General features: G+C 43.4%; 1 protein-coding gene across 2 annotated transcripts in view; it reads left to right on the top strand.

Annotated features, from left to right (window-relative positions):
- The first annotated feature begins 240 nt into the window (after nucleotides 1-240).
- Nucleotides 241-26433, top strand: part of LOC106571247 (rho guanine nucleotide exchange factor TIAM2) — a 67377-nt gene continuing 41184 nt past the window's right edge. For both annotated transcript variants that reach the window (XM_045695621.2, XM_014144051.3), the window contains exon 1: nucleotides 241-503. The gene's annotated coding sequence lies outside the window, so the exon portion shown is untranslated. The remainder of the gene's footprint in view (nucleotides 504-26433) is intronic.

The following is a 26433-nucleotide window of genomic DNA, read 5'->3' as shown; positions in this document are numbered from 1 at the left end:
TTTTACAAGAGGTAATGAAGACAAATGACTACTATGTCAGTTTGTGGGAGCAGGATTCCACAACCATGGAGAAAAGTGAAGGATTAAGAATGAGGCATATATGAATTAGAGAAACGATATGTTATTAATGTTGTTACTTTTCCTTAGGAAGTGTATTATGGCATGTTCATGCTCCATAGAAAAATGAAGAGCGCATCCGTCCCACTGGCGGGGGTGTGGTTTCCACTGATACAACTACTATGGTTGAGGTACTCCGCCCTCAATGTATTGATGAGCATACTGTTGTACATTTGTTGAAGGATAGGATAGACTACTGTTCATTGCTTGGACAGCATAATTTCCGGGAGTTGTTTAGATCGAACAGTCAAGAGTTTTGTTGATTAGGACTCCAGTTAAGTTTTGTGTCATTTGAAGATCTGTAATTCGTGCAGAAAATATGGAGTAACTGCAATTGTTGCCGACTGTGCAATCTCCGGATTTAGGCTACCGTGGGTTTAAAACGGGTGAGTTTAACTATTGGTAAATTATCTTCATGTTATTGTTTCAGCGTTGATCAGATAACAATTGTATTGTTGCTCCGGAATTTGTTTTCGGACACATTGTTGGTTAGTCTAGAAGTATTTCTATTGTTCTCACGCAATTGTCGAATAGTATCCACAAATTAGCAGCATAGCCATATTCTCACGTGTGTGGGTCAAATCAAGACGTTCCAATTAAATGTATCAACATTTCCCCAAAAGTGTTTACTTCTCGAGCTACTTCAGCGTGGTATGACATGTCACAGTGCGCTTGACTTCCATGTGACTTGTCTGTGTAAAGGCTCACATCCTATCTGTTTATTAATCATTTATGGAGGGATTCATTGTGTAAAAACCGTGTTACATGCTGACCAGACCGCTCGGGCTCGTGTGTTTGCGTGTTGATTTTATCCACCCACACCAGATGAGATCAGGACATGCACTCTGATCAAACTATATTCATTTTGACACAGGTCGAAAACCATTAAACATTTATGGCAATTTAGCTAGCTAGCTTGCTGTTGCTAGCTTATTTGTCCTAGGATATAAACATTTTACAGTGTACATTTTACCTGAAATGCAGAAGGTCCTCTACTCTGACAATGAATCCACAGATAAAAGGGTAAACCGAGTTTGTTTCTAGTAATCTCTCCTCCAGGCTTCTTCATCTTCTTTTGACTTTATATAGCGGTTGGCAACCAACTTTAAGGTGCATTACCACCACCACCAACTGGACTGGAGTGTGGACCTCAGTTCATCTTTCAATCACCCATGTGGGTATATGCTCCTAAAAACCAATGAGGAGATGGGAGAGGCAGGACTTGCAGCGAGTCAGTGTCACAAATAGAACAAAGTTCTATTTTAGCGCCAGGCTACTACGCATATGCTCGTTGATGTGCGAGCAGTGTGGGTGCAATGATTGAATAACATGAACGTGTACATTTATTTTGCAATGCCCGCACACACGACACGAGCGGTGTGGATCTGCATGTTACTGTCAAATACTTAGTGGGAATCATAAAATGGTCATACAACAAAAAGACTCTGGAAGATTATTTTGTAGCACCTTTATGTTAATCGACATCGATACGTCTTGTGTGTGAGCAGAGAGCAGAGGAGATGGCATAGCGGCACTTGTGGCCATGGTGGGTGATCTGGATGTAATTGTAGGGGCCAAACCAAGACTTACTATGAATAACTGTGGCTCTTGTCTTACTGTAGTCTTTGGACAGTGAGGCTACTGCGTCTGACAGTCTGAATTATTTGTCTGAATGGATGCAATAAATATGACCTGTTATGATGCAATTACAACTATACTCAGTTTATGCTCACTTAAAAGATACTTACTAACTGTGGCAAATGATACCAATGCATTTCTATGACACATAAAGTAGCCCGACCAGCTGCAGGTGTCACTATTATTCCATTTACGTCGTTTGTCATCTGCGTCTAACTAGATTCTTGAAAGCGTCAGCATGATTCAGTTAGTCAGGCGCCTAGCCGAATTCGGCTAGCTGAACCGAAGGAGTCGCACACTCCCTTAAAAGACCTTTGCTTGAAAAACAAGAAAAAAAATGCCGTAGCCAGTATACACTTCCTCAAAATAGTCAGAATTCATTTAAACAAACTCAAGAAATCGCTCATTCCTTTTTACGTTTTTGCCGAGGAGAATGAAAAGTACTCGTCTCTCATTGAATGACAACAAAGACATTATTGAATAATCCCTACTGTTGACTAGTCACCGAAGAAGGGGCGTAGACTTCGGTTTGCCTCCAGAAAAAAAATGTGTGCCCGAACAGCCGAAAAAACCCTCACTGAAGTCCAAAATGAACAAAAACATCACAAAATGTCATAATATATGGACAAACTCTTCCAACTTTTTAGTCTGGGAAGCATGCGGACGCCTTTATGCAGCCGGCTAGCTATACACGTGTGTCCCTGGGGACCGGCTCGTACATAAAACATCATTTTCCTCCTCCACTTGCGAGCCGGCACGAAAAAACTGTTCTACCACCATGCTAGTAGCTAATGCTACTTCCTGATCTTGCATATAGCGTTCAGCCAGGGGTAACAGACTGCTGCAACCTGATTGACCAAACATAAGGAAGTATCATTAGCCACTCTAGCATGGTGGTGGAAAATTGTGCTTTATTAAGACAATACACATATTTTTCCAGTTTTTCTCTTGGAGTCTCGCCATTAAAGCTAGTTAAAGAGGAAATCGACGCCTTTGCAACCTGAATGGAGGGTATTTTAAGTACGAGCCATTCGCCGGGGGACAGGAGTGTATAGCCAGCTGCACAAAGTCCAGTCGGACGCAGATGACAAATGACATAAAAATAATAATAGAGCCATCTGCGGCCTGTCGGGTTACCTTATAAGACTGCGATCAATGGAATGTTAACGGTCAAATAACACTAACGCACCCTTAATTCTGGCATTAGCAAAGCACATGAGCATGAAGCCAGGTTTAGAAACCAACAAATCATCCAGCCCACTATTCATTAACTTGCTCCAACACAATGTCGTTAAGTCATTAGACAACATATGGGGAAAAGAGTCTTCACACATGACTGAAGGTACCTCCTCCTATTCATATGTAAAGCTCCCATTGTCCATGTAGGCCTAACCATTAAGAGCACAAGACAGGAATTACTAATGAAAAATGCATCTACAGAATGTTGTGATGTGGTGGGAACAAATCTTTTTTTTTATAGATCAAACAGTTTCTATCTAAAATGCCAAATACGTTTGATATGCAAACTCTCAATGAGACTTCATGGAGCTGAGAAGCTCACTCATAAGATATAGCTGGGGCCATGTGTATTAGTGTATCAGGTCCCTCCTGTCCACATCACCTTATTCATTATGATCTAAAAGGCATTTCAAAGATTTTGCTGTTAAAGTTCATATAAGGAAATCAGCAACTTGAAATAAATTCATTAGGCCCTAATCTATGGATTTCACATGACTCTGCAAGGGTGCAGCCATGAGTGGGCCTGGGAGGGCATAGGCCCACCCACTTGGGAACCAGGCCCACCCAAAGAGGGAGCCAGGTCCAGCCAATCAGAATGTGTTTTTCCCCACAAAATCACTTTTTTACAGACAGAAATACTCCTCAGCATCCTACAGTCATCATGACAATTGCACACGCCCTCAAAACTTGAGACATCTGTGGCATTGTGTTGTGTGACAAAACTGCACATTTTAGAGTGGCCTTTTATTGTCCCCAGCACAAGGTGCACCTGTGTAATGATCATGCTGTTTAATCAGCTTCTTGACAAAGGCTAAAATTCTCACTAACATGGATGTAAACAAATTTGTGCACAAAATTTGAGAGAAATAATATTTGTGTGTGTGTATGGAAAATGTCTGAGATCTTTTATTTTAGCTCATTAAACATGGGACCAACACTTTACATTGCGTTTATATTTTTGTTCAGTGTATAATAAGGCTGTAACAGCTGGTCATTGACCATATGGCCATTGAGGTGGTGACTTCTTGGCCATAAAGACTGCTGTCAAATGAGCAAACAAGAGAAAGTCTTCATGTGTGACCCTCTGAGATAATAGCAATTCAGAACACTTTTATTGAATACGCCATGACAGCCATGACAGTATGGCCATTGTCCAACCTTATTTCATTCGACGTGAAAAGAAACCTCTTGTAAGGATATTGGGCGACTTGTGGTCAAAGCTATCGTAACTGTGCAGAGAAACTTTGGGTCACATTTCCTTATAATATTTATTTGGTCTGGTGGAAGAAAGTAGACATAACAAAAATAACAAAAAGTTAATTTTTTACACAACATTGACCAGGGTTTTTTCTGGATCAAAAAAGGGCTTAGGTGGTGGGCATGGCAGGGGGGAGCGGTCGGCGAGGCTAAATTTGAGAGAAGATTTTAGATGCCCCCATCTTGGTGTAGACATATTTTTGCATTTTTAAGACCAATTTCCTGTAATTCTATAATTCTATTTCAATTGCAGAAGAATCCCTGATTGACATAATTGTTGCGTTCTCTGACACACGCTAGAAGTTGGAAACCAAACTGTTTACTCCCTGGTCCCTTGTTGACAGAGGAACCCAGTCAGAAAACTGGTCAGCCCAAAGCAAACGAAGAGCCAGTCCCTGGTCTTGGACACCAGTTAAAGAGGGGGTTATTGGACCCCATGCAACATTCCAACAGCTATGCTAGACCGACATATGCTTACATACTGACAACAATAATCAGGTGAACCAACCAACATCAATAATCAGGCCTGGCCAACGCTGGGCCAGCCAGGTTTGCTCCCAGATAACCAGATGTAAATGGTCTGCGCTCACGCTCAATTGAAGTCAAACACTGGGTCCAATTGGCTGCAATCAGTAGATAACATCGACCAATTCGCTAAGGCAAATTTGCTTTAGTAAAGTAAAGCTGGCACCAGACTCCTAAGCACAAAAACATCATTTATTTTCTCAGCATAAATCCTTGACTAATCCACATCATTATATACATTCTTTCCTAAGAACAACACCCTCCAGAAAAAGTAAACCCTCTAATCTAGCGGCATCCAAATAAAAGTCTATGTGTGTGCAGATGCAGTGTACCTACAGATGGATAAAGCCAAGGCACTGGAGTGGTTAGTCACTATGGGCTTTGGGTTTCCATGACAGCGCTCTCTTTGTGCCCGTCAGTCGGCAGCATGCCCCAGCCTTCCATCCTGTGGTGGTGGTGTGCTGTGTTTGCTCTGCCTACCGCTGCACTCCAGGACTCCAGTTGGCCTTTTGTGTGTTCTTTAGTCTTCCCAAGCCCCTCACACACTCAGCTTCAGCAGCACAACAAGCCGAGTTGGGGGGGGGGGGGGGGTTCCAGCCGCTTATTAGAGGCTGAAGAGAAAGAGACGTTTTTACGGCCAACATGAGGTGACTTTCCTGCTGAATTTCTTGCTCTGTAAATCAGTAAAAGAGAGAAGGGTGGCATTGCAAGCAACAAGCATCCTCATTACCTTACCATCATATGCACACAGAAGGAGGAACACGTGTCAATGTGAACAGTTAAGTGGATGGTGTGGTGCAGTCAAAAGATAGCAGGGGCCTCATTTATACAGTTTTCACGCAAAAGTTGGCATTTATAAAAACTAAACTTGAGAATGTGCTTATCCTCCCACAAACTTTAGACCATCGGTACACACTGTTTCTAGTGGTTGATGTATTGCATTGCATGAAAGCAAAAGCCAAGTAGTAGCCTTGTGATGACACTCTTATTCATAACAATAAAACAGGTAGCTAAATATATGATGACACTCTTAATCATAACAATAAAACAGGTAGCTAAATATATGATGACACTCTTATTCATAACAATAAAACAGGTAGTTAAATATATGATGACACTTATTCATAACAATAAAACAGGTAGCTAAATATATGATGACACTCTTATTCATAACAATAAAACAGGTAGCTAAATATATGATGACACTTATTCATAACAATAAAACAGGTAGCTAAATATATGATGACACTCTTATTCATAACAATAAAACAGGTAGCTAAATATATGATGACACTTATTCATAACAATAAAACAGGTAGCTAAATATATGATGACACTCTTATTCATAACAATAAAACAGGTAGCTAAATATATGATGACACTCTTATTCATAACAATAAAACAGGTAGCTAAATATATGATGACACTCTTATTCATAACAATAAAACAGGTAGCTAAATATATGATGACACTCTTATTCATAACAATAAAACAGGTAGTTAAATATATGATGACACTCTTATTCATAACAATAAAACAGGTAGCTAAATATATGATGACACTCTTATTCATAACAATGAAACAGGTAGCTAAATACACTGCTCAAAAAAATAAAGGGAACACTAAAATAACACATCCTAGATCTGAATGAATGAAATAATCCTATTAAATACTTTTTTCTTTACATAGTTGAATGTGCTGACAACAAAATCACACAAAAATAATCAATGGAAATCCAATTTATCAACCCATGGAGGTCTGGATTTGGAGTCACACTCAAAATTAAAGTGGAAAACCACACTACAGGCTGATCCAATTTTGATGTAATGTCCTTAAAACAAGTCAAAATGAGGCTCAGTAGTGTGTGTGGCCTCCACGTGCCTGTATGACCTCCCTACAATGCCTGGGCATGCTCCTGATGAGGTGGCGGATGGTCTCCTGAGGGATCTCCTCCCAGACCTGGACTAAAGCATCCGCCAACTCCTGGACAGTCTGTGGTGCAACGTGGCATTGGTGGATGGAGCCAGACATGATGTCCCAGATGTGCTCAATTGGATTCAGGTCTGGGGAACGGGCGGGCCAGTCCATAGCATCAATGCCTTCCTCTTGCAGGAACTGCTGACACACTCCAGCCACATGAGGTCTAGCATTGTCTTGCATTAGGAGGAACCCAGGGCCAACCGCACCAGCATATGGTCTCACAAGGGGTCTGAGGATCTCATCTCGGTACCTAATGGCAGTCAGGCTACCTCTGGCGAGCACATGGAGGGCTGTGCGGCCCCCCAAAGAAATGCCACCCCACACCATGACTGACCCACCGCCAAACCGGTCATGCTGGAGGATGTTGCAGGCAGCAGAACGTTCTCCACGGCGTCTCCAGACTCTGTCACGTCTGTCACGTGCTCAGTGTGAACCTGCTTTCATCTGTGAAGAGCACAGGGCGCCAGTGGCGAATTTGCCAATCTTGGTGTTCTCTGTAAATGCCAAACGTCCTGCACGGTGTTGGGCTGTAAGCACAACCCCCACCTGTGGACGTCGGGCCCTCATACCACCCTCATGGAGTCTGTTTCTGACCGTTTGAGCAGACACATGCACATTTGTGGCCTGCTGGAGGTCATTTTGCAGGGCTCTGGCAGTGCTTCTCCTGCTCCTCCTTGCACAAAGGCGGAGGTAGCGGTCCTGCTGCTGGGTTGTTGCCCTCCTACAGCCTCCTCCACGTCTCCTGATGTACTGGCCTGTCTCCTGGTAGCGCCTCCATGCTCTGGACACTACGCTGACAGACACAGCAAACCTTCTTGCCACAGCTCGCATTAATGTGCCATCCTGGATGAGCTGCACTACCTGAGCCACTTGTGTGGGTTGTAGACTCCGTCTCATGCTACCACTAGAGTGAAAGCACCGCCAGCATTCAAAAGTGACCAAAACATCAGCCAGGAAGCATAGGAACTGAGAAGTGGTCTGTGGTCCCCACCTGCAGAACCACTCCTTTATTGGGGGTGTCTTGCTAATTGCCTATAATTTCCACCTGTTGTCTATTCCATTTGCACAACAGCATGTGAAATTTATTGTCAATCAGTGTTGCTTCCTAAGTGGACAGTTTGATTTCACAGAAGTGTGATTGACTTGGAGTTACATTGTGTTGTTTAAGTGTTCCCTTTATTTTTTTGAGCAGTATATATACTGAACAAAAATATAAACGCAACATGTAAAGTGTTTCATGAGCTGAAATAAAATAAATGTTCCATACAGACAAAAAGCTTATTTCTCAAAAATGTTGTGCACAAATTTGTTTACATCCCTGTTAGTGAGCATTTCTCCTTTGCCAAGATAATCCATCCACCTGACAGGTGTGGCATATCAAGAAGCTGATTTAACAGCATGATCATCACACAGGTGGACCTTGTGCTGGGGGACAATAAAAGGCCACTCTAAAATGTGCAGTTTTGTTACACAATACAATGCCACAGATGTCTCAAGTTTTGAGGGAGCTTGCAATTGGTATGCTGACTGCAGGAATGTCCACCAGAGTTGTTGCCAGATAATTTAATGTTAATTTCTCAGCCATAAGCTGCCTCCAGAGAATTTGGCAGTACGTCCCACTGGTCAGACCAAGACCTCCACATCCGGCTTCTTCATCTGCGGGATCGTCTGAGACAAGTCACCCGGACAGCTAATGAAACTGAGGACTATTTCTGTCTGTAATAAAGCTCTTTTGTGGGGGAAAACTAATTCTGATTGGCTGGGCCTGGCTCCCCAGTGAGTGGGTCTGGCTCCCAAGTGGGTGGGTGTATGCCCTCTCAGGCCCACCCATGACTGCGCCCCTGCCCAGTCATGTAAAATCCATAGACATTCTAATGAATTTATTTAAATTGTCTGATTTCCTTAAATGAACTGTAATTCAGTAAAATCGTTGAAATTGTTGAATTGTCACGTCCTGACCAGTAAAAGGGGTTATTTGTTATTGTAGTTTGGTCAGGGCGTGTCAGGGGGTGTTTGTTTTGTGTGTTGTTCTAGGTTATCTATTTCTATGTGTTTATCTAGCTTTTCTATTTCTATGTTTGTTTTGTCAATATACTCCAATTAGAGGCAGCTGGTTGTTGTTGTCTCTAATTGGAGGCCATATTTAGTTGTGTTTGTTTTCACTTGTGTTTGTGGGTGGTTGTTCCTAGTATAGTCTGTGCACCTTACTGGACTGTTTAAGTGTCTTCTCTTTAATAAAGTAAAGAAGATGATCAATATACCTGCTGCATTTTGGTCCACTCCTTACGACGCGCGTGACCGAACCACCTACCAAAAGAGGACCAAGCAGCGGAAGAAAGAGCAGCAGGATAAATATTTGGAGTCGTGGACATGGGAGGAAATATTAGATGGAAAGGGACCTTGGAGGCAGGCTGGGGAGTACCGGCGACCGAAGGAGGAGCTGGAGGAAGCTAAGAGGGAACGACGGAGGTATGAGGCATTATATCCTCCATTTCAGGAGGAGAGGAGGCAGCCCCCCAAAAAATGTTGGGGGGGTCACACGGGGAGTTGGGGTAAGTCAGGCAATAGACCTGAGCCAACTCCTTGTGCTTATTATGGGGAGCGTTTGGCGTGGAGAGCACCGTGCTATGCGGAAGTGCGCACGGTCTCGCCCATCCGCACGTACAGTCCGGTGCGGTCGATACCAGCCCCCCGCAAGTGCCGTGCTAGAGTGGGCATCTAGCCAGGAAGGAGTATGCCTGCTCAGCATATCTGGCCACCAGCGCGTCTCCTAGGCCCAGGCTACCCTGAGCCTGCTCTATGCACGGCAGCCATCATTCCTCAGCACAGCCCAGTTCGCCCTGTGCCAGCACTCCGCCCGTGCAGGGCTACAGTGACAACTCAGCCAGGACGGGTTGTGCAGGCTGTGCGCTCCAGACCTCCAGTGCGTCTTCAAGACCCAGTGTATCCTGTTCCTGTTCCTCGCACTAGCCCTGTAGTGCGTGTTACTGTTCTGGCGCCTCCAAAGCCAGCCCCACGCATCAGGCCTCTAGTGCGCCTGCCCAGTCCAGTACGTCCTGTTCCTGCTCCTCGCACTAGCCCTGTGGTGCGGGTTACTAGTCTGGCGCCTCCAAAGCCAGCCCCACGCATCAGGCCTTCAGTGCGCAGTCCCAGTCCAGAGCTTCCGGCGACAGTTCCCCGTCCAGAGCTTCCAGCGACAGTTCCCCATCCAGTGCTTCCGGCGATGTCCTACAGTCCGGAACCGACAGAGACGGCCCACAGTCCGGAGCCTGCAGAGACGGCCCACAGTCCGGAGCCTGCAGAGACGGCCCACAGTCCGGAGCCTGCAGAGACGGTCCACAGTCCGGAGCCTGCAGAGACGGCCCACAGTCCGGAGCCTGCAGAGACGGCCCACAGTCCGGAGCCTGCAGAGACGGCCCACAGTCCGGTGCCTGCAGAGACGGCCCACAGCCCGAGGTCTCCAGCAACGCACCTCAGCCCGAGGTCTCCAGAGACGCACCTCAGCCCAGAGCCTTCAGCAGTGGTCTACAGCCCTGAGCCTTCAGCGGGGGTGGGCAGGTTAGAATGGGGACTAAGGCCGGAGCCAGAGCCACCTCCGTAGTTGGAGGATTGGGGGTGGGGTGTAGCACGGGAGCCGTCGTTGACGGTGGCCACCCTCCCTTCCCTCCCTTTAAGTTTGGGGTTATTTTTTGTGGGTTTTTTGTTTTGAGGTGCATTCGGGGTCTGCACCTTTGGGGGGGGGGTACTGCCACATCCTGACCAGTAAAAGGGGTTATTTGTTATTGTAGTTTGGTCAGGGCGTGGCAGGGGGTGTTTGTTTTGTGTGTTTCGGGGTTTTTGGTTTATGTTCTAGGTTATCTATTTCTATGTGTTTATCTAGATTTTCTATTTCTATGTTAGTTTTGCCAATGACCTCCAATTAGAGAAAGCTGGTTGTTGTTGTCTCTAATTGGAGGCCATATTTAGTTGTGTTTGTTTTCACTTGTGTTTGTGGGTGGTTGTTCCTAGTATAGTCTGTGCACCTTACTGTAGTGTTTTCGTCGTTTGTTTTGTTCAAGTGTCTTCTCTTTAATAAAGTAAAGAAGATGATCAATATACCCGCTGCATTTTGGTCCACTCCTTACGACGTGCGTGACAGGAATGTTGCATTTATATTTTTCTTCAATATAATAACAAGATGCAGTCGTTTGCCATTAGTGAGAACAGCTAAGATCAATTTATTTTATCATTGCATTCTAAAATACTTAGAAATAGGCATCTATTTCCTGTTATTTATTTCATTGCAGAATAAATTCCTCACCTTTTCTGACTGTGATGGTTTCAAACTCGCGAAATAGCCTATAGGCCTACAACAAGTTAGGATAAGCTACCATTCATCCCATCTCTCATTTAACTGGACCCACTTCACAGTAGCATAGTAAATAGATAAGCTATTTCAAGTATTATGTGATCCGATGCGCAGTTTAACGGTAGAACCGACGGTTCACCTTTTCAATTCACGTTTGTAGGCTACGTCTGAATAATGTCAAATTTGTCATAGACTATATTTCATTTCTAAACATAATACATCATACATCCACTGAGTATACCAAGCATTAGGAACACCTTCTTAATACTGAGTTGCATCCCCCTTCTGCCCTCAGAACAGCCTCAATTCGTCAGGTCTTGCACTCTACAAGGTTTTAAAAGCATTCCACATAGATGCTGGCCCATGTTGACTCCAATGCTTCCCACAGTTGTGTCAAGTCGGCAGGATGTCCTTTGGGTGGTGGTCCATTCTTGATACACACGGGAAACTGTTGAGCGTGAAAAACCCAGCAGCGTTGCATTTCTTGACACTAACTGGTGCACCTGGCACTTACTACCATAACCCATTCAAAGGCACTTAAATATTTTGTCTTGCCCATTCACCCTCTGAATGGCACACATACACAATCCAATTTTTCAATTGTCTCAAGGCTTAAAAACCATTCTTTAACCTGTCTCCTCCCCTTCATCTACACTACTTGAAGTGGATTTAACAAGTAGCATCAATAAGGGATCATAGCTTTCACCTGGATTCACCTGGTCAGTCTGTGTCATGGAAAGAGCAGGTGTTCTTAATGTTTTGTATACTCAGTGTATATCATAACCATTGCAGAATAAATTCCTCACCTTTTATGGCCACGATGAGTTCATATTCCTGAAGTAGCCATAAAACACTTAATTGGGCCTATTAGATAGGCTATTATAATTTCAAGTTTTTGCTCTCCTTGCTCTGAGAAAGGGAGGATGGTTTATAACATACAGTAGAATTTAACAGGTGAACAGACAGTTGATATTTTGTGTTGAAGTGTGTAGGCTACCACTGTAAGTATAGCCTACTCTAGTAAAAAACTAATTTGCAGGCAATGTTGCATATTTAGGTTTGGGAAAACAGTAAATGCAAAACATTATTGAATTCAAACTGTCTACAGGTGCACAACAATTTACAATAGTTTTTGTCTTTCAGAAGCGGTCAGATAGCCTACAGAAAATGTCACTGCAAAAGAAAACATTCTGCCAGCACCTCCAAAGAAATTTGATCAAGTTCACCATTGCTATTTCCTTTTTATACTGTCTTGGGCTAATTCCAATACTTCCAAAGTATACAGCAAATAAGGACGTAATTGTCAAATCTCAATATTTTTGTGCGTGAACAGTCTTTTCAGAAATGGCACGCGCAGATATTTAGTGTAAATTTTACGCAACTGTTATAAATGAGGCCTCAGGTGCTTTTGTCAGCAGTAGAATGAATGACGAGAGACGTTGTGGCTGGGAGAGGTTTGAAATGACAAACAGAGGTCTGTGAGTAGCAGTTCAGTCACAAGAGTTGAATCAAAGATTATTCCCCAACAGTGAAATAATGAAATGGATTAATCGCCACATTTTAACTCAAATAGAAATGCATTGGTATCCTTTGCTACAGTCAGTAAGTAACTATTTTAAAGGAGTGACACCTGAGTTTTCACCAGGACTTTTGTTAGGCTGAGCAGGTGGGTTTTGGACCGTGTACAGTTTATGTTGCTTCTACATACTAGCCTCTTGTTGCCAATGTTTGCTGACTGAGTTAGCAGCGTGCTCCGTTCCTCATGAACAGTAATGAAGCCTCACTTCCAGTAGCAGCCTAGTCTCTGCACACAAGACAACATTTTATAAAAAAAATGTAACAGAGTTGTAGAGTTGATTAGAGAGTCACATAGTAGAAACACTTTCAGAACATTTTCAGTGTGGGACCAAATCCTTTATCTGTTCTTCAAGTTCTCCTACGTGAGAGCTCCTAAGAGCTCCTTCTCAGTCAGAGATGACTTTGAGTGGTACATGTAAAGAGGATAAGATGCATCAAGAGGTGTAGTCCCAGGATAATGGGTTCATTTTTCCACTAGGTAGTCATCACAGGCACGTAGCCCAGCAGCCTCATCCAGCCCAGATCCAGTGGTAAACTGCCTTGATGTCTTTGTGGTTCCAGTGCAGAAGAAGGGCCCTCTGTGTTCAGCTGGCTGAACTGCTGCCATGCGGAATGTGCGGTGGATTTTCTACCTAATTATCTCCTATTTTCTCATGCAAGCCGGCACTTTTTCACGGTGGAAGAATGCGATATAGGCTTAGCTGTCCTGGGTTTTGTTGTTTTTCACTAAGCAGTCTCACGCACAACATTAGGACTGGGTGTACCGAGGATGAAGAGGCCTTGTAATCCCACAATGGAGACCCTATATACATATGGCATTATAAGGCACGAGAACAGCCCTGATACAATCTTATTTCATGTAAAATTAAATTATGGCAGACCGAACTATTCAACTTAAATTAAAATGCTCCTGGCCAATAACCATAATTGGGTTCACATTTTCTTTATAATAAAGAGTTTATTGTTGACCTCGAAGAGGTCAGACATTGAAAATAATTGTTTTAAATAAATGCTTTGATAAAAAAAAAATCTGACTGGGGTGGTAATCTTAATCTATACATTTCTCTTTGGGAATCATCATAATAGAACAACAGTGGTTGATAATTATCTTGTTGTTAACATCATGGACAATACAATATGTTCTACCCAATGTTGATAGAAATTGAGACTGGAGTGGAGCGCTGCTCTTTTGTGCTGGCTATGCCAAAAACACGTGACTGGCTCGAGGTAGGTGAAAGCCCACATTTTGGGAAGGAAAGAACCCATTGAGCGTTATAGAGTATATGATGCTGAAAGTCAACATGGAGAGGAAGGGAAGGGTGCTGTCTGAGCAGCATACCTTAACCCAAATTAAACAAGGCAAATATTCTTCCTGGCAAAACACCATCTCGTTTTTTTCACACGTCAGGGAAAAGCAAATGACTGTGGATAAAGCTGAGCGAAGTGTTTCAGTGTTTCAAGTCATTTCAGGGGCTGGCATTAGCCCAGTGGGGACTCTCTGACAGCAACAAAGAGCCAGACTTTAAAAGACCTGAATATGAATTAGTCATACATAATTTATTTCTCACTTGAACATATTACCCTTTAATGTGCGACAGTCCGGTATCACACCATCAACCTATATCGATCACATTTTTACTAACATGGCTGAACATTGTTCTAAAGCTGTATCAGTGGCACTAGGTTGTAGTGATCATAACTTGGTAGCACTCACTAGGAAAACAATCTACCGATGGTCCTACAGAGGGTTCAATCAGGACTCTGATTGAACCCTTGTGGATGGGATTAAGAATGTGCAATGGTTAGAAGTGTGTAAGGATGATTCTGAAATGTCACTAAGTTTGTTTATGAAATTATTTGAGTATAGCTGATAAGCATGCCCCTTTAAGAAAATGCACTGTGAGGTCAAAACGGTGCCCCATGGATTGATGATGAGCTGAGAAGTGTAACGATTCAACGTTATTATGCCAAAAAAGTAGCAGATAAATATGGCATTCTACGAGTACGGCTTTAGAAAGAATTACAAATGATTGGTTAAAGAGAATGGATGACAGGAAGTTAGTTGGTGTAGTGTTATTAGATTTCAGTGCTGCTTTTGATGTAATTGATCATGAACTGTTATTAGGTAAACTCAAATGTTATGGTTTTAAGTCTGCAGTTCTATCCTGGATGGAAAGCTATCTATCCAGGAGAAGGCAAAACATGTTCTTTAATTGGTAGGTTTTCAAACAGTAAAGATATACACTGTGGTGTTCCTCAAGGAAGCTGCCTAGGCCCACTTCTCTACTCTATCTTTACTGATGATTTACTACCTTCAGTAATGAACAAAGCAAGAGTGGTAATGTATGCTGATGACTATACAATGTATAGCACAGCATCAGAATGTAATGAGCTAACAGATGTACTAAGTAGTGAACTAAGAACTAAGAATTGATATGAACAAATTGGTGTTGAACATTTCTGAAACTAAATGTATTGTATTTGGTTCAAGATATGCTTGCTGATGATACCCAATTGAATTTGTCGATGAATAGAACGCATGTAGAGCAAGTGAAAAAAAATAACTTCTAGGCGTCATGTCAGACTCAGCTTTATCATGGTCAGAACACATAGATAATATTGTTATTAAGATGGGTAAGGGAATGGCTGTTACTCTGAAAAGGTTCAGAGTATGTAACATATAGCACTCTGAATCAGGTGATTCAATCCCTGGTCCTATCACACTTAGAGTACTGTCCAGTTATATGGTCATCTGCAGCAAAGAAAGATATATAAAAAGCTGAATATTATCCAAATGCATCAGAGTCTCTCATGGCTTCACGTAGAAAACAAATTACTATCCAGTCTTCTGATTTTCTTTAGGAATGTTATATATATTTTTTAAAACACAGTATTTTTCAGGCCAGTTAGTACATACTAGCAACACGCATAACCACCAAACCAGACAGGCAAATTCAGGGCAGCTAAGACAACCCAAGCCAAGGACAAATCGTCTTAAATTTACAGTTTTATATAGAGCCATTGCTGAATGGAACTCTTTACCAATCCATATTTCTCAGACAACAAGTAAATCCACCTTCAAGAAAAAAATGTGATAGACCATGTGACTGGACAGGAAATAGAAAGCATCAATTGAATGTTAAATGTGTTTCCTGTCAGGTATTTTAATTGTCTGTATTGTCTACTTGTTGAATGTTTGTGAAGTCTTGATTTGTGGTTGTTTGTAATGTCTTGTTAATTGGTGTTGGACACCAGGAAGATTAGCTAGTGTTACGGCGTCAGCTAATGGGGATCCTAATATTATTTTTTTTTAATTACAGCCAATCAGAGATTCTGTTACACTTGCTGCTCATATTGAAGTGCTTCAAGCTATGTTGTCGTGCAGTCAGTAGCTACACAGTTCATAATATGCATCCTCTCTCAACTATGAGATGTAAAGTCTAAACCTACAGCACTCTTAGATGATCTGCATTTCCAAAACATAGACATGGATTGCCAGGCCAGACGTCTGTCTCATATATACAGTACCAGTCAAAAGTTTAGACACACCTACTCATTCAAGGGTTTTTCTTTATTTTTACTATTTTCTACATAATAGTAAAGACATCAAAACTATGAAATAACACATATGGAATCATGTTGTACCCCAAAAAGTATTTTATATTTTATATTCTTCAAAGTAGCCACCCTTTGCCTTGATGACTGACAGCTTTGCACACTGTTGGCATTCTCTCAACCAGCTTCATGAGGTTTTGGATGATTGAACTATTTATTGTCCTGGATGGATTTTCTTCTTTCATATTTAATACTATTTCATCATGTTTTTAAAAAACATACTATGGTCATTCAATGTGTTTTCCTCCTCTAACATCAGTGTACTTATCATCATGCCTCATTGTGCTGGAAAGTGGAAACACAACATCTGAAATCAGACAGATTATCCCTCTCTGTTAATGCATTTCAATGAACAGGTGTGCCTTGTTAATTTGTAGAATTTCTTTCCTTAATGCGTTTGAACCATATATACATTAAGTCCAAAGAGGAAATCAGCAGCATATACCTCATGATAATGTGGATTACTGTGTTACCCACAGCTGTAATTTAGGTCGTCCTCTGTCTCCATGGTCTCCCCCACTGGGCCCAGTGAGTATGTTGAAACCTGATGGGGGTAGAGAAGGAAACGAGAGTATAGGGGGGTTTGGGTAAGGGGTAATGTTTTTTTCCTGACTGGGCTGGAAAAAACAGCCTGCGATACGTACCGCGGTCCCCATCCACCAGCCACACTGGAAACTCGTGGCACCCATTAGGGTCTCTTAACGATGCCATTTCACAGTAAATTTGATCTTATCAATGTTCCATTTGGGATTGCAAACCCTAACCCAACCCAACGCACCAGTATCCCTTTTCTCTTTTTGAGTGCGTGCGTGGCATTAGAACAGAATGAAATCTCATCCAGCCGCAGCGCTGTAACCCCCTCTAAACAAGGCAGCCGCTTGCCCAGACCAGACCACAGATGGGCCAAGGTTTGTTTCTATCTCTGAAATAAGTGTAAAGTTGACGCCCCGAAACATGTTAATTGTTCTATTCCTCAATGTGCATTGGGAGAGCTCTACCCAGGGAAGCACGTCATCTTTTCATATCTTATCATTTCATTCTGCCGAGTGTCAGACTGACGATACAAGAGCTCTTTTGTTTTCTCTTGAAGTGCTCTCAGAATACATCCCCTACCTCCATTCTTACTCAAAAGTAGATTGGTGGCTAGCTAACTAACAATGCTTCGTGCATGGAAGGTGTTGTTGTGCAGAAGTGAGGGACAGGAACAGGGCCAGGACCTACAGTAGCTCTGTTACACGAATAAAGTGTCCTCTGCAGCATTATTACATCATAAACAGGCTTTTCCCATTCCCAGGCCTCCCCCTTTCTTCTGAGAGTCCAAGAACATGGCTTTTTGTTTCCTCATGTCTTTATGGGCCTGGCTGGGCCACAGCTGCGTTTCATTACCGTTATGCTCTCCAGTCTCGTCTACTCCCTGTTCCCACACAAGATAAGTCCCATCGCTTGCCCCCTCTGATTCAGCCCCCTCACCACCAGCCCCCAAACACACGCGCTTGCACACACAGGCACACACAAAGGCATACAGGCATATATACTGTATATATATATATACACACACACGCATTTCCGGGAATACCCACACTTCAGAGCACAGAGTTCCTCTGCTTGTTTACAAACACAGACATACACATATATTTATAGCCTCCATGCTCCACTTAAAAATCCATCCTCAAACTCATTTTCTCTTAACGTGGACAATGTCCACGAATGTCACAGTTGTTCTTATCCTGCTCTTTCTGGTCGCCCAGGGGACTCATCCATCTCCCTAACCCCAGAAGAGGCATATTCCCTGGTGAGAGGGACAGGGAGACAGCCATCACTATAGAAAAAACGAATAATAATGTTGATTCAACATACAATTGTAAGGCAGCGAGCTGCGATGGGATTGTGAGTTTGCGCAACAAAATGTTCACACACAAACTTTTTGTTGTGAGTTTGCCCAAGAACATTTTTGTTGAGTGAACACACAATCCTATTGCAGCTGGTTGCCTTACAATTGTATGTTGAATCGCTATGTTTTTTTTCTTACAGTGTGTATAGTGTACTACTTTTGACCAGGGCCGAAATGTGGTTGTGCATCATTAGTTTTCCTCTTGTTATGTCAGTCACTGACAGTCACTCAATTAGCCCATGTAAGCAACAAAGAAATGTGATTGTTAAGTTAGTCTAGCCAGCTATCTAAACTTACCGTAATTTCCGGACTATTAAGCGTACCTGAATATAAGCCGCACCCACTGAATTTAATAATTTTTTTTTTAACATAAATAAGCCGCACATGTCTATAAGCCGCAGGTGCCTACCGGTACATTGAAACAAATGAACTTTACACAGGCTTTAACAAAACACGGCTTGTAACAAAAAGAAATAGGCTTTAACGAAACACGGCTTGTAACAAGAATAAATAGGCTTTAAAGAAACACGGCTTGTAACAAAAATGAATAGGCTTTAACGAAACACGGCTTGTAACAAAAAATAAAAAATTTGCAGTAAGCTTTAGTTGTCTTTTTGCACTGAGTCAATTCCTCACGCTGCTGTTTCCAACGTCTTATCATCGACTCATTAAAACCAAGCTCCCGTGCAGCAGCTCTATTTCCTTTTCCAACAGCCAGATCAATCGCCTTCAACTTGAAAGCTGCATCATATGCATTTCTCCGTGTCTTTGCCATGATGAGGGTGACAAAATGACTACCGTAATCAGAATGATGGGAAGTTTGAGGGCGCTCGATTTAATCTAAACAGTCAACAAAAAAGTTGTTTGACCTTAACCCGTTCGGCAATTTCATTGGTCTAATGAAAGCTTCATGCCGCCAAAAAACTGAGCACGTCACAGAATGTGTTTTTTTGGAAGAAAAAAATTGAAAGCGGGAAAAATCCATATACACTGCTAAAAAAAAATAAAGGGAACACTTAAACAACACAATGTAACTCCAAGTCAATCACACTTCTGTGAAATCAAACTGTCCACTTAGGAAGCAACACTGATTGTACAATAAATGTCACATGCTGTTGTGCAAATGGAATAGACAACAGGTGGAAATTATAGGCTATTATAAATTATAATTTATAGAAATTATACCTAGGATAGGATAAAGTAATCCTTCTAACCCCCCCCCCCCTATTTCCTTTTCCAACAGCCAGATCAATCGCCTTCAACTTGAAAGCTGCATCATATGCATTTCTCCGTGTCTTTGCCATGATGAGGGTGACAAAATGACTACCGTAATCAGAATGATGGGAAGTTTGAGGGCGCTCGATTTAATCTAAACAGTCAACAAAAAAGTTGTTTGACCTTAACCCGTTCGGCAATTTCATTGGTCTAATGAAAGCTTCATGCCGCCAAAAAACTGAGCACGTCACAGAATGTGTTTTTTTGGAAGAAAAAAATTGAAAGCGGGAAAAATCCATATACACTGCTAAAAAAAAATAAAGGGAACACTTAAACAACACAATGTAACTCCAAGTCAATCACACTTCTGTGAAATCAAACTGTCCACTTAGGAAGCAACACTGATTGTACAATAAATGTCACATGCTGTTGTGCAAATGGAATAGACAACAGGTGGAAATTATAGGCTATTATAAATTATAATTTATAGAAATTATACCTAGGATAGGATAAAGTAATCCTTCTAACCCCCCCCCCCCCCCCCCCCCCCCCCCCTTAAAAGATTTAGATGCACTATTGTAAAGTGGTTGTTCCACTGGATATCATAAGGTGAATGCACCATTTTGTAAGTCGCTCTGGATAAGAGCGTCTGCTAAATGACTTAAATGTAATGTAAAAAAAATGTAATAGGCAATTAGCAAGACACCCCCAATAAAGGAGTGGTTCTGCAGGTGGGGACCACAGACCACTTCTTAGTTCCTATGCTTCCTGGCTGATGTTTTGGTCACTTTTGAATGCTGGCGGTGCTTTCACTCTAGTGGTAGCATGAGACGGAGTCAACAAACCACACAAGTGGCTCAGGTAGTGCAGCTCATCCAGGATGGCACATCAATGCGAGCTGTGGCAAGAAGGTTTGCTGTGTCTGTCAGCGTAGTGTCCAGATCATGGAGGTGCTACCAGGAGACAGGCCAGTACATCAGGAGACGTGGAGGAGGCCGTAGGAGGGCAACAACCCAGCAGCAGGACCGCTACCTCCGCCTTTGTGCAAAGAGGAGCAGGAGAAGCACTGCCAGAGCCCTGCAAAATGACCTCCAGCAGGCCACAAATGTGCATGTGTCTGCTCAAACAGTCAGAAACAGACTCCATGAGGGTGGTATGAGGGCCCGACGTCCACAGGTGGGGGTTGTGCTTACAGCCCAACACCGTGCAGGACGTTTGGCATTTGCCAGAGAACACCAAGATTGGCAAATTCGCCATTGACGCCCTGTGCTCTTCACAGATGAAAGCAGGTTCACACTGAGCACATGTGACAGACAGTCTGGAGACGCCGTGGAGAACGTTCTGCTGCCTGCAACATCCTCCAGCATGACCGGTTTGGCGGTGGGTCAGTCATGGTGTGGGGTGGCATTTCTTTGGGGGGCCGCACAGCCCTCCATGTGCTCGCCAGAGGTATCCTGACTGCCATTAGGTACCAATATGAGATCCTCAGACCCCTTGTGAGACCATATGCCGGTGCGGTTGGCCCTGGGTTCCTCCTAATGCAAGACAATGCTAGACCTCATGTGGCTGGAGTGTGTCAGCAGTTCCAGCAAGAGGAAGGCATTGATGCTATGGACTGGCCCGCCCGTTCCCCAGACCTGAATCCAATTGAGCACATCTGAGACATCATGTCTCGCTCCATCCACCAACGCCACGTTGCACCACAGACTGTCCAGGAGTTGGCGGAAGCTTTAGTCCAGGTCTGGGAGGAGATCCCTCAGGAGACCATCCGCCACCTCATCAGGAGCATGCCCAGGCGTTGTAGGGAGGTCATACAGGCACGTGGAGGCCACACACACTACTGAGCCTCATTTTGACTTGTTTTAAGGACATTACATCAAAGTTGGATCAGCCTGTAGTGTGGTTTTCCACTTTAATTTTGAGTGTGACTCCAAATCCAGACCTCCATGGGTTGATAAATTGGATTTCCATTGATTATTTTTGTGTGATTTTGTTGTCAGCACATTCAACTATGTAAAGAAAAAAGTATTTAATAAGATTATTTCTTTCATTCAGATCTAGGATGTGTTGTTTAAGTGTTCCCTTTATTTTTTTGAGCAGTATATTAGCCGCGTCATTGTTTAAGCCACGAGGTTCAAAGCGTGAGAAAAAAGTTGCGGCTTATAGTCCGTAATTTACGGTAGTAGTAATGATGGCCAAATTACCAACCAGGCACGAAGGTCATGTGCCCAGGGGCCCCACATTGATTTTGTTAGTCACTCACTCAGATATTGTATTGACATGGCATAAATCATGGCAAAATGTGTAGAATTTCAGGATTTTTTAAATAAAATAGCAACATTTCCTCTCCGCCTGATGGCAGAATGTGTAGAATTGCAGAAAACTTGCTTTAAAACTGTAACATTTTCTCTAAGCCTCGTGGCAACATGTGTAGAAATACAGGAAATGTACTTTAAAATGTAAAAACGTTCTCTCAAGAGGGGGGCCACTAAAATGTTTTGCCCGCTTTGTGGGGGCCCCCCCAACCAAATCTAGTTTAGGGCCCCCAAAAGGCTGCTTCCTACAGTGGATATCTGGGAACCTTCCTTGACCCAAATAAAAAATGCAAGGGTTGGAAAGGGGGGGGTGTGTGTATGTGTGTGTTCATGCATGTGTATGAACAAGTGTATGAACTGTGTATGTATGTGAGTCAGTATGTATGTGAGTCAGATACAGCCAAATGTATGTGAGTCAGATACACATCTTTTCCCCCGTGTGTCAGTTTTTCCCACTCCCCCACATTCCTTCTTATTTCTTCTCCATCAGCACTGTTCAGTGGTATCTCTCTCAGTTGATGTTTTGGCATCGTGTCCTGCTCCTTTCTGGCTCCAGTCCTTATTGTTTTCCATTCTGTGTGGCTGGATCCCCAGCCTCTCCCAGTGTTGGATCTCCAGCCTCTCCCAGTGTTGGATCCCCAGCCTCTTTCAGTGTTGGATCCCCAGCCTCTTTCAGTGTTGGATCCCCAGCCTCTCCCAGTGTTGGATCCCCAGCCTCTTTCAGTGTTGGATCCTCAGCCTCTCCCAGTGTTGGATCCCCAGCCTCTCCCAGTGTTGGATCCCCAGCCTCTTTCAGTGTTGAAACTCTAGCCTCTCCCAATGTTGGATCTCCAGCCACTCCCAGTGTTGGATCCCCAGCCTCTACCAGTGTTGGATCCCCAGCCTCTCCCAGTGTTGGATCCCCAGCCTCTCCCAGTGTTGGATCCCCAGCCTCTCCCAGTGTTGGATCCCCAGCCTCTACCAGTGTTGGATCCCCAGTCTCTCCCAGTGTTGGATCCCCAGCCTCTCCCAGTGTTGGATCTTCAGCCTCTCCCAGTGTTGGATCCCCAGCCTCTCCCAGTGTTGGATCCCCAGCCTCTCCCAGTGTTGGATCCCCAGCCTCTCCCAGTGTTGGATCTTCAGCCTCTCCCAGTGTTGGATCCTCAGCCTCTCCCAGTGTTGGATACCCAGCCTCTTTCAGTGTTGAAACTCTAGCCTCTCCCAATGTTGGATCTTCAGCCTCTCTCAGTGTTGGATCCCCAGCCTCTCTCAGTGTTGGATCCTCAGCCTCTCCCAGTATTGGATCCTCAGCCTCTCCCAGTGTTGCGTAAGAGAGGAGGAGTGAGTGAGGCTCTCCTGACTTCTCTCGATTCTCCACCTTGCACACTTTCTCATATGAATTTAACAATAATGGAAAAACTCACTCCAGCCAACGTTTACAACAATCATATCCATGACGGGGAGTGTGCAAGTGCACACTTCTGGAAAAAGGTGGAGAATTGGGACTCATCAGCCTCTGTGGTTCGTGGTAAGCTCAGCTCTGTGACTCTCCCTCCATGCCTGAACATTCACACTCCCTGGAAGGGCGGCCTCTCCATCAAACGAGAGAAGATGTCACACCCTGATCTGTTTTACCTGTCTTTGTGCTTGTCTCCACCCCCCTCCAGCTGTCGCCCATCTTCCCCATTGATATTTGTACCTGTGTTTTCTGTCTGTCTGTTGCCAGTTCGTCTTGTTTGTTCAAGCCTACCAGTGTTTTGTCTCAGCTCCTGGTTTTCCCTAGTCTCTCTTTTTCTCGTCCTCCTGGTTTTTGACCTTTGCCTGACCTGACCCTGTACCCGCCTGACCACTGCCTGAGCCAGCCTGCCGTCCTGTACCTTTGCCCCACCTCTGGATTACCGACCTCTGCCTGACCACTGCCTGAGTCTGCCTGCCGTCCTGTACCTAGGCCTCTGCTCTTGGATTATCAGCCCCTGCCTGCCTTGACCTGTCATTTGCCTGCCCCTGTGGTTACAATAAACATTGTTATTTCACACAGTCTACACTTGGGTTTTACCTTGATTCCTGATAGAAGAGACTGAAGTCAGAGGAGAACTTGGTGAAGTGCTGCTGCACTTTTCAGTAATCAGTACACAGCTTAGAAATACATTTTGAAATATTTGTATTCCAGAAAGCAGGCAGCAGAAATACAATGCATTCGGAAAGAATGTTTTTCATCAAGGATCTCTCTGTACTTTGCCTCGTTCATCTTTCCCTCGATCCTGACTAGTTTCCCCGTATTCCTTCTGGAAGGTTCTCCCATCTCCACAGAGGAACTTTGAAGCTCTGTCATAATGACCATCAGGTTCTTGGTCACCTCCCTGACCAAGGCCCTTCTCCCCCAATTGCTCAGTTTGGCTGGGTGCCAGCTCTAGGAAGAGTCTTGGTGGTTCCAAACTGCTTCCATTTAAGAATGATGGAGGCCACTGTGTACTATGTGCTGCAGACATTTTTTGGTATCCTTCCCGAGAGCTGTGTCTCAACACAATCCTGTCTTGGAGCTCTACAGACAATTCCTTCCACCTCATGGCTTGGTTTTTGCTCTTGACATGCACTGTCAACTGTGGTCCCTTATATAGACAGGTGTGTGCCTTTCCAAATCATGTTCAATCAATTGAATTTACCACAGGTGGACTCCAATCAAGTTGTAGAAACATCTCAAGGATGATCAATGGAAACAGGATGCACCTGAGCTCAATTTCAAGTCTCATAGCAAAGGGTCTGAATACTTATGTAAATAAGGTATTTCATTTTTTTATTTTTAATAAATTAGCAAACATTTCTAAAAACCTGTTTTTGCTTTGTCATTATGGGATATTGTGTGTAGATTGATGACGGAGAACATTTACTGAATCCATTTTAGGAAAAGGCTGTAACATAACAAAATGTGGAAAAGGGAAAGGGGTCTGAATGTTTTCTGAATGCACTGTATGTGTATGGACACTGTGTTTACTGTGTCTGATAGCTCTCCTGAAGTCTCTGCTGTAGGCTATTCCGATGAAACTTCAGTTGGACCTTCATTCCCAGGTTTTACACTACAGTACTACAGCGTCACAGGAACACATGTGGACAGGATGTTTGACCTTCTGAGACCTGTTAGTCAGATAGGAATGGAGCCCTGCTATTGGTGAGACCAGCTGAGAGGAAATAGCCCTACCCCGACACAGGAAGTGACCTTGTCCTGTGTGGGTATGTTTTATGTACAGTGTATTATAGTCAGTGTGTGTGTGTGTGTGTGTGTGTGTGTGTGTGTGTGTGTGTGTGTGTGTGTGTGTGTGTGTGTGTGTGTGTGTGTGTGTGTGTGTGTGTGTGTGTCGTAAGTCAGCAGTGCTAGTGAGAAAGTCTCAAGAGAATGTATTTGTCAGCCCTCACCTCTCAGTGACTGGTCAACAGTATTACTAAGCTGTGTTCACAGTCAGAGGTGTTTCAAACGAGATAACCATTATTTTCATGGCTGTGGACCTCTAGCAGCCATACTGCCATGTTAAGGCTGCACCGCCTACAATAGAAACTAGGGAAATAAAACAGAGAATACAATTGGTGGATGTGGTTTTTAGCTGCTCTACAGCACATTGATACATTTACTTGAAAAAGTTCGTATTCCTCTACTCCTAAATTGACCAGTGACCTTCTGGACAGATAGTATTCAACTTTAAGCCATTAAATCCAGGAATCGGTATACCACTTGGTCTTACAGAGCCCTTTCTCCTGTTTTAGGTTGGTTGCACTGGAATGAAAACACATTTTTTTCTTTCATTTGGCATCTAAAAGGCAGATCAATACTGTTAATGAACTCCTTTCGTTTTTTTCATCGCTTTGGTACTATTTTCACAAGAATGTGGTCAAATTTCACAACTCTTAGTACAAAACTGAAAACAGATCATCAAAAAGGCTGTTTTTTTCAAAACTTTAAACACATTATCAGTTGATGAAGTACAACACAGAATCACACAGTAACTTTTTCAGCAAACCTAATCAGTGTTTCATCTAGAAATACCTTTCATATAAAGTAATTGCGTTTCACAATGAAATGCTCACAATACTTTTCATATGATTCTCTTCTCATTTGTATAAATACATTTGACCATCACTTAATCCAACTGCGCTTAACCGTTTGGTAAACCTATAGATTTTTAACTGGTTTGTCTGCTATATATGGATTTTGAGATGTCCGATCGATGTCCGATCCAGAGATGTCCGATCGGGTTCAAGTCCGGGCTCTGGCTGGGCCGCTCAAGGACATTCAGAGACTTGTCCCGAAGCCAGTCCTGCGTCGTCTTGGCTGTGTGCTTAGGGTCGTGTTCCTGTCGGAAGGTGAACCTTCTCCCCAGTCTGAGGTCCTGAGCGCTCTGGAGCAAGTTTTCATCAAGGATCTCTCTGCACTTTGCTCCGTTCATATTTGCCTCAAATCCTGACTAGTCTCCCAGTCCCTGCCACTGAAAAACATCCCCACAGCATGATGCTGCCACCTCCAGATGTGACGCTTAGCATTCAGGCCAAAGAGTTCACTCTTGGTTTCATCAGACCCAGAGAATCTTGTTTCTTATGTTCTGAGAGTCTTTAGGTGTCTTTTGGCAAACTCCAAGCGGGCTGTCATGTGCCTTTTACTGAGGAATGTCTTCTGTCTGGTCACTCTACCATAAAGGCCTGATTGGTGGAGTGCTACAGAGATGGGAGAACCTTCCAGAAGGACAACC

This window comes from Salmo salar, chromosome 15 (assembly GCF_965601325.2).
Source record: "Salmo salar chromosome 15, fSalSal1, whole genome shotgun sequence".
Lineage (NCBI taxonomy): Eukaryota > Metazoa > Chordata > Actinopteri > Salmoniformes > Salmonidae > Salmo > Salmo salar.
Note: the sequence above shows the minus strand (reverse complement) of the source record. Positions and strands in the feature narration are given on the sequence as shown.